At 38.6% G+C, this 12,028-nt stretch overlaps 1 non-coding gene across 1 annotated transcript; it reads left to right on the top strand.

The window, feature by feature from the left end:
- Positions 1 to 6,370: 6,370 nt before the first annotated feature.
- On the top strand, positions 6,371 to 6,477 carry LOC127077856 (small nucleolar RNA R71). Its single transcript, XR_007787624.1, has one exon. It is a non-coding gene; the product is annotated as a small nucleolar RNA R71 (small nucleolar RNA).
- Positions 6,478 to 12,028: the final 5,551 nt, after the last annotated feature.

The raw sequence follows: 12,028 nt of genomic DNA, 5'->3' as shown, positions 1-12,028 counted from the left end.
CAAAAGCAAACATGCGAAAGAAAAACAAATACTAAAATAATTTGAAACAAAATTAATGAATAACCTAAACTAAAACTAAGTAACTAAGAAAAACAACTTCTATCCATCTGCATGATCTCTGGCCGGAGGAGCAGAGGAGTTAACACGGTTTAGCAACTCGTGGAACTGATTTGTCATATTGTTCATGTATCCCAGAAATTCTTGTCCCATGTTAGCTAACTCTTCTCTGAGGGCGTCCTGTTCTGACATCAAAGCTTGAATGGTGGTGTTATAATTTGCTCCGGGCATATGATGTCTAAGATCGGGTATTGCCGATTCTTCGGTCGGGACAGGTTGAGGAGGAGGATCAATATCATAATAACTAGATGGTGTCTGAGGGTCAGATTCAGCATAAGGGATCTGGTCGTCACAAATCTCATAGTCCTGGATGGATTCAGTAGATCTAGCAGGAGAGGGTATTCCGTTCAGGTTATAGAGCCAGTTATTGCGGTTATGAACACTAGTCCTTGGACTAGGCAAGGTGAATAGGCAAAGAACTTGGTTGTTAATTATAAGCTCAAACTCTTCAGGTCCGAGGTTTGCTATAAACATAATGTTGAAGAGGAAGGGTATACTCATAGTCGCAATGCCACAGAAAGGGCTTAGGTCAAGCATAGGTTGACGTAATCCGATAGCATTACAAATCATGGTTATCAAGCCGCCTATTTGAATTAGTGCTCGTTCATCTTGGATAAGGCGGTCAAAATTTGCCAACATAAAAGTGGCACCGTTTACTGGACGGTTCTGGGAAGCACAAAATATGATGAAGAGTTCATCACGTGAAACTGAGGTACTGTTTGACTTCTTCCCAAATAAGGTGTGGGCCAGGATCTTATGGAAATAACGAAAGGCCGGGTTATGTATGTTTCCAGAAAGAAACTCATGTTCCTCGGGATCATCATTTCCAGTCAAGCTTCCCCAAAAGTGTTCAAGTTCTCTATATTCAAAAAGTTCTTCTTGGCTCACTGTGAATGTATCAAAAGAGGTAGGGAAACCTAGAAGGTTGGTAAAGTCTTGAATGTTAAATTGATACTCCATGTTGAACATTCTGAACTGGATGAAACCTCTGCTTATTCCTTTTCCATGGCTGGGTAGATAGATCAGAGAACTAAGGAATTCTAGAGTCAGTCTCCGGTAAGTGACGAATTGTCTACGGATAGGAGTGGTTTCCCACCCTATTTGACTCAGCAAATACAAGACACTCTCTCTTAGTCCAAGGGCAGTCATTGCCCAATCATCAGCATACAAACTAGGTAGCATCTCTCTCTCTGCTAGTTCCTCAAACTTTTGTTTCTGAGCTTTCCCTCTGAATTTGATACCCATACGATCAATTTGTCCCATCAGGTTAGTGTTAGCTAGAGAAAAGAAAAACAAGAGTTTTAGTCAGGATTTGGCCAAATGCCGAAAGAAGAAAAGAATAAAAATTTTATAAGTTAAAATAAATTAAGAATGAATACTAAATAAAATTTAGAAGAATAATTAAAGAAGAAATAAAAATAAAGATAAAGAATATTTGTGGGTTGTCTCCCACTAAGCGCTTTGTTTAATGTCGCAAGCTCGACATAAACACTATCAAATATAATCTATAAAATTTGGGGGCACTACGTCTAAGTGCAGGACTTGTGAATCTTCAATGTTCTCTGCATGATGATAATGTTTTAGACGCTGCCCGTTTACGATAAACGGTTCAATGGATTTTCCTTTAATTTCCACCGCTCCACTGGGAAAAACATTGGTGACTTGGAAAGGACCTGACCATCTAGATCGTAGTTTTCCCGGGAATAACTTTAGCCTAGAGTTAAATAACAGGATTGTATCGCCTTGTTTGAAGATTTTCCTTGATATGCGCTTGTCATGCCATTGTTTTGTTCTTTCTTTGTAGATTCTGGCATTTTCGTAAGCGTCTCGTCTGAGTTCCTCTAATTCGTTTATATCAAGGATTCGCTTTTCACCGGCGGCCTTATAGTTTAAATTTAGATTTTTAATAGCCCAGTAGGCCTTATGTTATAATTCTACCGGGAGGTGGCAGGATTTTCCATAAATAAGCTTAAATGGGGTTGTCCCTATGGGAGTTTTGTAAGCGGTTCGATACGCCCATAAAGCTTCTGGTAGTTTCAATGACCAGTCTTTCCTTGAGGTGGCGACTGTTTTTTCTAATATTCGTTTGATTTCTCTGTTAGACACTTCCACTTGCCCACTGGTTTGAGGGTGGTAAGGTGTCGCTACTCTATGCCTTACGCCATACTTAAACAGTAGTTTTTCGAGTACCTTAGATATGAAATGCGATCCACCATCACTGACTACTATTCTTGGGACACCAAATCTTGGAAATATTATATTCTTAAAGAGTCTAGTTACTACTCGTGTGTCGTTTGTTGGAGAAGCTATAGCTTCAATCCATTTTGATACGTAGTCAATCGCTACGAGTATGTACTTGTTACCGAAAGAAGGTGGAAAAGGTCCCATGAAATCTATCCCCCACACGTCGAAAATCTCTACTTCCAAAATGCCCTTTTGTGGCATCTCGTCACGTCTAGATATGTTTCCTGTGCGTTGACATCTATCACATTTCTTGATAGCCGCATGCACATCCTTCCATATGTTTGGCCAATAAAGACCGGCTTGTAGGATTTTGGAGCAGGTCTTGGATGTACTTGCATGTCCACCATAAGGAGCGGAGTGACAGTGTTGGATTATATTTTCTACCTCTTCTTCAGGTATACACCGAAGGAAAATACCATCGGGGCCTCTTTTGAAAAGTAAAGGGTCATCCCAGTAATAATGTTTTATGTCATAGAAGAATCGTTTCTTTTGCTGGTAGGATAAAGTAGGTGGAACTATTCCGGCAACTAAATAATTGACGAGATCAGCGTACCATGGTGTAACACATATAGCTAAGGTGGTTTCTACCTGTTTATCAGTGTTATTTTCTTCCAAAGTAGCTATAAGTTTATCGTACGAGAAATCATCGTTGATTGATGTTCTTTCCGGTTCCAGGTTTTCAAGTCTAGAGAGGTAATCTACTACTACGTTTTCAGTTCCTTTTTTATCTTTGATTTCCATATCGAACTCTTGTAGCAACAGGATCCACCTTAGGAGTCTAGGTTTAGCATCCTTTTTTGTTAAGAGGTACTTGATAGCAGCGTGGTCGGTGTAAACGATTATTTTAGCTCCGACCAAGTAAGAACGAAACTTATCTAGTGCAAACACCACTGCTAAGAGTTCTTTCTCGGTTGTGGCGTAATTCATTTGTGCTTCATCTAGAGTTCTACTTGCGTAATATATGACGTGAAGCTTTTTATCCTTTCGTTGTCCTAAAACAGCGCCCACGGCGTAATCACTGGCATCACACATTATTTCGAATGGTTCATTCCAATCTGGTGTCTGCATTATGGGTGCGGAGATCAATGCTTGTTTAAGCGTTTGGAATGCTTCTAAACATTTATTGTCGAAGATGAATTCAGCATCCTTCATCAATAGTCCGGTCAAAGGTTTAGTTATTTTAGAGAAGTCTTTAATGAATCGTCGGTAAAAACCGGCATGTCCTAAGAAGCTTCGTACTTCTCTCACAGTTTTCGGAGGTTGAAGGTTTTCGATTACTTCTATTTTGGCTTTGACTACTTCAATTCCTCTATTTGAGATGATGTGTCCTAAAACAATTCCTTCTTGTACCATAAAGTGACATTTTTCCCAATTAAGTACTAGGTTTACTTTTACACATCGTTCTAGAACTCTTTCTAGGTTTTCAAGACATTCTTCAAAGCTTTGTCCGCATACGGAAAAGTCGTCCATAAATACTTCCATGATATTTTCGAGAAAATCGACGAATATCGCCATCATGCACCTTTGGAAGGTTGCAGGAGCATTGCACAAGCCAAACGGAATTCGTCTATAAGCGAAGGTGCCAAAAGGACACGTGAATGTTGTCTTTTCTTGGTCATCAGGATGAATTGGTATTTGAAAGAAGCCTGAGTAACCGTCTAGATAGCAGAAATAAGAATGTTTTGCTAATCGTTCTAACATCTGGTCAATGAATGGTAAAGGGAAATGATCTTTTCGGGTTGCTTTGTTTAGTTTCCTATAGTCAATGCACATTCTCCATCCCGATTCGATTCGTTTGGTTATAGTTTCTCCTTTTTCATTTACGATAACTGTTATACCTCCTTTCTTTGGTACTACGTGTATAGGACTAACCCATTTGCTATCAGATATAGGATATATGATACCTGCCTCTAATAACTTGGTTACTTCCTTCTTCACTACCTCACTCAGGATCGGGTTTAGTCTCCTCTGATGTTCCCTAGAAGTTTTACAGTCTTCTTCTAGCATGATGCGGTGCATACAAATAGAAGGACTTATTCCTTTAAGATCGGTGATGTTGTACCCTAGTGCGGTTGGATATTTTCTTAAGATATGCAGGAGTTTTTCGGTTTCGAGTTTTCCTAGGTCTGCATTAACTATCACTGGTCGTTCAAGTTCTAAGTCTAGGAATTCATATCTCAGATTTTTGGGAAGTGTTTTCAGGTCTATGGTTGGTTTCTTAAGGCATTGCGTAGGGTCCGGTGTTATTGCTAAACATTGGTTGAGTTTGTCTTCTACAAGATAGTCAGACAATTTGTCATTTTCTAACTCTGTTTCTTTTATGCATTCATCGATGATATCCATGAAGTAACATGTGTCTTCTATTGCAGGTGCTTTCAAAAATTGGGAAAGAATGAACTCAATTTTCTCTTCTCCTACTTCGAAAGTGAGTCGTCCTCGTTTTACGTCTATGATTGCACCGGCGGTTGCTAAGAATGGTCTTCCCAATATAATGGGTGTAACTTCATCTTCTCTAATGTCCATAATTATAAAATCAGTTGGAATGTAGAATTGACCTATGCGCACGGGAACGTTTTCAAGAATTCCTACAGGATATCTAACAGAACGATCTGCTAGTTGCACAAACATTTTAGTTGGTCTTAATTCTCCCATTTCAAGTCTCTTGCATATGGATAAAGGCATAACACTAATATCGGCTCCTAAATCGCATAAGGCTTTATCTATGACAAATTTTCCTATGTGACAGGGTATAGAGAAACTACCTGGACCTTTAAGTTTAGGAGGCATATTCTGGATTATAGCGCTACATTCAGCAGTGAGTGTAACAGTTTCTCTATCTTCAAGTTTCCTTTTATTAGAAAGAATTTCTTTTAAGAACTTAGCATATGAGGGCATCTGCGTAATAGCTTCTGTAAACGGAATTGTGACGTTTAATTGTTTCAGTAGGTCAACAAATTTTTTAAATTGGCCTGCATCTTTGGTTTTAATAAGCCTTTGAGGGTAAGGGATAGGTGGTTTATAAGGTGGTGGAGGTACATAGGGTTCTTTCTTTTCTACGGTTTCCTTATTACTGTCTTCCTTTTCCTTAGGTGTACTTTCTTCCTCAGTTGACTTTTTAGAGTTTTGGTTTTCAGTTCTTGGATCTACTGGACCTTCCACTTCCGTTCCACTTCTTAATATGATTGCATGAGCGTGGCTTTTCGGGTTAGGTTGGGGCTGTCCAGGAAATGTACCAGTTGGGGCAGCAGTAGGCGCTTATTGTTGAGCTACTTGTGATATTTGTGTTTCCAGCATTTTGTTATGGGTAGCCAGGGCATCTACTTTACTTGCTAGTTGTTTGATTTGTTCGCTAGTGTGTATATTCTGGTTTAAGAAATCTTTATTGGTTTGCTGTTGAGAAGCTATGAAGTTCTCCATCATTATTTCCAAGTTGGATTTCCTAGGAACATTATTGTTAGGTGTAGATGGGGTCGGCTTTTGATATCTAGGAGGTATAGCTGGGGCTTGATTTGGAGCTTGTCCTGGTGCGTATAAAGCATTACTACTCTTATATGAAAAATTAGGATGATTCTTCCAGTTTGAGTTATAGGTGTGCGAGTAGGGATTTCCTTGAGCATAATTCACTTGTTCTGCTTGGATTCCTATTAGGAGTTGACAATCTGCAGGAGTGTGACCTTGGATTCCACAGACTTCGCAATTCTGAGTTGCGGCAACCACGGTGGTTGGAGGTGATACATTCAAACTTTCAATTTTCTGGGCAAGGGCTTCCACTTTTGCATTAACATGATCAAGGCTACTTATCTCGTACATGCCACTTTTCGTTTGAGGTTTCTCTACCATTGCTCGGTCGCTTCCCCACTTATAATGGTTTTGGGCCATGCTTTCGATAAGTTGATAAGCATCGGCGTAAGGTTTATCCATAAGTGCACCACCTGCGACGGCGTCTATTGTTAACCTTGTGTTGTACAAGAGACCATTATAGAAGGTATGAATCACTAGCCAGTCCTCTAAACCATGGTGTGGACAAAGTCTCATCATGTCTTTGTATCTTTCCCATGCTTCGAAAAGAGACTCGTTATCTTTCTGTTTAAATCCATTTATCTGGGCTCTCAACATAGCTGTTTTGCTCGGAGGAAAATATCGGGCAAGAAAGACTTTCTTCAACTCATTCCATGTTGTGACTGAGTTGGAAGGAAGAGACTGAAGCCATCTTCTAGCTTTATCTCTGAACGAGAAAGGAAAAAGACGAAGTCGAATTGCCTCTGAAGTGACACCATTAGCTTTAACAGTATCAGCGTATTGGACAAATACGGATAAATGAAGGTTTGGATCCTCGGTGGGATTTCGAGAGAATTGATTCTGTTGCACTGCCTGTAGCAGCGAAGGCTTAAGTTCGAAGTTGTTTGCTTCGATTGCGGGTGGAGCAATACTCGAATGTGGCTCATCTTGCGATGGAGCGGCGTAATCTCGAAGAGCACGAGCTGGTTCTGCCATCTCGGGTATCAGTGAATGTTGAAAAGTATATCTTCGGCAAATATTTTTATATCGTATCCACAGAGATTGGTTGATATTACCGCCGTTCTATAATCCAAAGGTTGTAAGTTTAGAAAGTAACAAGGTTGTTTTGGTTGGAAAGTTATCTTGTGAGTAAATGTCACTAAAAACAGTAAAATGGTTTTAATCTAATATAAAAGCTTGGCAAGATTGGAGTTCACTATTTCAAATGTTTATGCTTCCTTATGATAACTATATAGATTTAAGATTATTGATGATGTTCAAGTATCCTCTCAAAGTCATTTATGTCTAAATGATATTGTGATAATCACTATATTGATCCTTAGACGATCTCTCCACCTAACTATCAATATAGCAATCTTTAATGTTTAATACCAAAGAAGAGTAATGAATAAATCTATCTCTACAACTTATTCACTACTTGAAAATCTGTTTTATGTCAAGACTCAAATAATCTCTCTCGACAACTACTCAAATCTGGTTTTCAACTTAGGGCAAAAACAGTATTCAATACATCAACAATCTTTATCATACATATAAATCAAATGTAATACATAAGCATATGAGAATAGCTACTACCTCCAATCTTGACAAAAGGGAGTTTAGCTCCTCATCATCATTGTTACAAAGCAGAAAGTTAAAGAAGAAAAACTCTCTTTTTCTCTCTTACAAAAATCTCTCAATGTTAATGTGTGAATAGTAATGAATGAATGTGAATAATGTGTTTTTTTCTCCTAAAAGAGTTGACATTTCCTTAATTGATCATTTCCATCCAAAGCAGAAAAGCTATCCCAAGGCAGACACCAAAATGGCAAAACCAGCTGGCCTTCAAAACAGCACTTTTGACCCAAAATCAGTTTGCTGGATTCGCAGGGTTCGCGGGGCGAACTGATGCTATCTCATTCAGTTCGCGGGGCGAACTTTGTTCGCGGGGCGAACTGAAGCTGCCTCAGTTTCCTTGCTTTGCAAGCTTCATCCAAAATCTTCCATATTATGATGCTGCAATCCAAAGCTTTCTCATCCAAAAATTCTACAAAACTAACAAATATGTGAAATAACTATTCAAAACAAAATAAATTAAACCTAATTGCATTTATACAAAATAGTGAGAATAAAAGTGTGTAATTACATCAAAACTTGGTAAAAGGGACCAATAAAATGATATAAAAAGTAGTACCAATTGGTCCCTAACAACTCTCCCCAACTTAGCATTTTGTTTGTCCCTAAACAAAAGTTTCCACCCTTACAACCAAAGCAATGACACAAAAGATTGAAACAAGGATTTACCAAGGACATTCAAATGGTTCAAAAGCGTTTGGCCTTTTCTCAATTCACCTATCTCAATTCTAGACAAAACATGAATGAGGGAAATAGTAAAGTGCAAAAATCATTCCAAAGAATTCAAAGCCATATATGTCAAAATTGAATCAAACTTACACACACATCATAATAATGATGAATAATATGAAGGGTTACTTTCACTCATCCAAGCAATTAAATCAACAACAACTTAAATCATGCGGTTATCACAACAAGTACCAATTCATGTGAAAAATGAGAATCAAGAGGTCTTTCAAGGTTGTAATGTGGCTTAGGTACAAGAAAGGATATGATTAAGAGAATTCAACTAAATTGTTTATCCTAAGGGAGCATTCTCAAACATTTAACTCTATACAATTTCCCTTTCTTTGATCCCTATCTTTTTCTTTTTCTTTTTCTTTTCAAATCCACACAACCATGAGCATTTTCTTTGCTTTTTTTTTATTCTTTTTTTCTTTGCTCTATGGTTTCAAGGGTGATTTCTTTTTCTTGTTTCTTTTCATATTTTTACCCTTTCATAAAAACTCACTTTTCCAAGTTTCTAATCAACTTTTCACTTTACTCTCCCCAACTTTAGATTCCAAAACCAAATTTATTCAATAATGCTCCCTACTTAGAAATAAGCAAAAGGCAAAATTTTGCAAACAACTCGGTTTGAGGTTTCAACTGATACGAAAGAAATTAGGATTCATTTATTCCACAATTTTCAATTGATTTCACAATGATCAATCAAATGAATCCTAAAATAAGCTCAAAGGGGGTTAACTAAGGATTATTCCTCACAAGGTTAGTTGATTCAAACTTTTTGGTCAAGTGGTTTTTCTCACAAACAATGCCTCTATCATTTTCAAAATTTTTACACAAAAATAGATTGATGCATGATTTAGCATGATAAGAATGAGTTAAAATAATGCTCGGTTTCCCGCTTTTTAGTGTACAATGGAAAGCCTCCTCACAATTGGTTAAGTCCTATTTTGATTCAAAACTGACATATACTTCAATGAATTTATGACATGGAATTTGCACACACCATCAAACTACTCATGTTAAGTCTAGAAAGCGATAAAGTGTACCTTGAAATGCCGACACTAATTCTTATCATCACCACTCGAAGTGTCCTATGCTTCTTTCTTTGTGATCATTTCTCGGTTGCTTAAAGCTTGACTTAAGAATAAGAACAATTAAACAAAAATGTTGGTAAACCAAAATTTGATTAAAACACACTTAAATTTTAAAAAGTATTCATGCAATTATCAAAACAAACTCTAAAGTTCAACAAACTCCTCAATCTTCCTTCAACTCATCGCCATGGGTTACACCACCTCCTGCACCCCCCCAAAATTTTGGCCTGCCCTCAGGCCACTTATCATAATCAACAAAATCCTCCTAGGAAGGGAATGGAGAGGAGAAGTTTTGAAATTTAGAGGTTTGGAAGTGGAGCAACGAGATTGTTGAAAGAATCTCCTAAGTTTGTGAAAATAGGAATGAAACGAAAATGACATAAAACAGAACTTAAATGGTTCTGCTACGCTCAGTTCGCTGGGCGGACTGAAGGAATTTTTTTTTTTAATTTTTTTTTTCATATTCAGTTCGCTGGGCGAACTCTGTTCGCTAGGCGAACTCTGTTCGTTGGGCGAACTGAAGGAATTTTTTTTTTTCAGTTCGCGGGGCGAACTGAAGGAAATTTCAAAAAAATTGGTTCTGCCACTCACTGTTCGCGGGGCGAACCTTGTTCGCGGCGGGAACTGAAACTGTGAATTCAGTTCGCGGGGCGAACAGCAAAAAACAGAACCCAAATTTTCAAAATTTAACACAGCAGAAACTCACACAACAGAAAATAAAATAAAATGCAGACTTACAACGTTGGGTTGCCTCCCACAAGCGCTTTGTTTAACGTCGTTTAGAGCTCGACGGTTCAACGGTCTTCACGATCCGGCTTTGTTGAGCAACTTCCTCAAGGGCTTTGTTGTCTTCAAGAGGTTCTTGATGAACCTTCGATAAAATCTGATACCACCCGTCTTCGGAACTACTTGCACAACACTCACCCATTCACCATCGGAGATAGAACAAATCATCCCGGCCTCCAATAGTTTGACAACCTCCTTCTTTTTCAGCACTTGAATCAATTTGTCTTCCTCTTTTGTGGATAATGTATTACTAACGACCACCGGTTTAGTACAGTCATCACCCAAGAACAAATACTTCAAATTTGGCTCTAGTTTTGGCTCTTCCACTTCCTTTGTCATATCCAAGCCTTCGTTTACCTCTTCATGAAAAACATGTTCTTCACGAGACTCTAATTCATGCAACATTGCTTTCATCTCTTTTCCTTCATTGTTGGTCGAAACTTTGTAGACTCCGATAAGAGATTTCTCTGATGGATTAGAAACATGAACCTGGTCTGCGATCTCAACTAGTCCCTCCTTGATGGCATCGATTCGGGAGGAGTCATGCTGAACATTAAAATGCTTTTTGGCTTCAAAAAGATTGAAGGCTACCTCTTCATCTTGCACCCTCACTTTCATTAGTCCATCATCAATATCAATCATCATTCGGGCCGTTTTCATGAATGGTCTTCCAAGAATTATAGGAACCTCACGATCTTCATCCATGTCTACTATCACAAAATCTACTGGAAACAAGAATTTGTCCACCTTCACTAACATGTCTTGAGCAACTCCATATGGTGAAGTGGTAGACTTGTCAGCTAGTTGTAAAGTCATCCTTGTCGATTTGATCTCAACATTTCCCAATCTTTTGACAATGGATAGGGGGATTAAATTGATGCTAGACCCCAAGTCAATCAAACCATTACCAATGTATGTGCTTCCAATGGTTACCGGTAAAATGACTCGGCCCGGATCAGATTCCTTTCTTGGGAGGGTCTTTTGAATGATGGCACTACAACGTGCATCAAGCAAGATGGTTTCGTCTTCCACGTGTCTCCTCTTCTTTTTAAGAATGTCCTTCATGAACTTAGCATACTGTGGCATTTGTTCTAATGCATCAGCAAATGGAATGTTGATTTGGAGTTGCTTGAAGATGTCCATGAACCGTGCATAATGTCTAGCATTATCCTTATTTGATGGTGCGTGCGGATAGGGTAGATGTTGAACTGGAATGACATTCACTACTTTGTCTCTTGTTTTCTTTTCTCTTGGTTTAATTTCCTTCCTCATTTCCGCTTCACACTGCTGTTCTTCCATCAATTGCTGATTCTGCTGTTTTCGCGGCGCGAAGGAAGATCGCGGCGCGAACTTAGCAGTTTCTGCCACTTTCTCCTTCCCACAAGCCACATCCTTATTTTCCAGCACAACATCCATATCATTCTCAACTGTAATTTCCTCACCTTTTTTACTTGCCAACTCTCTACCGCTTCTAGTAAAAATTGCTTTACAATGCTCCTTTGGGTTGGGTTGAGTGTTAGCGGAGAAATAAGATCCTGCGTTTTGTTCCGACAGTTGCTTTGCAAGTTGGCCTACTTGAGTTTCCAGATTTTTAATTGCTGCTTCGTTACTCTTCTAATTTGCCATGGAAGCTTGCATGAATTATTGAAGAGTATCCTCTAGCTTGGAACTTCCTCCTTGCGACTGCTGTCCTTGAGAATTTGGATGTTGGTAAGGACTTTGCTGCTGAAAATTTTGATTGTTGAACCTTGATGGTTGATAACCTTGATTGTTCCTTTGATAGCCTTGATTTTGATTGTTCACATAACTCACTTCTTCTAGTGGAGGACAAAAACCAGTAGGATGATCTCCTTGACATAATTCGCAACATGCTACTTGATGTCGAACTTGAGAACCTTGAATTTCCTTCATTTGCTGTGGAAGCT

Source organism: Lathyrus oleraceus, chromosome 4 (genome assembly GCF_024323335.1).
Source record: "Lathyrus oleraceus cultivar Zhongwan6 chromosome 4, CAAS_Psat_ZW6_1.0, whole genome shotgun sequence".
Taxonomy (NCBI): Eukaryota; Viridiplantae; Streptophyta; class Magnoliopsida; order Fabales; family Fabaceae; genus Lathyrus; species Lathyrus oleraceus.
The sequence above is the reverse complement of the archived record's forward strand: the minus strand, read 5'-3'. Positions and strand labels throughout refer to the sequence as shown.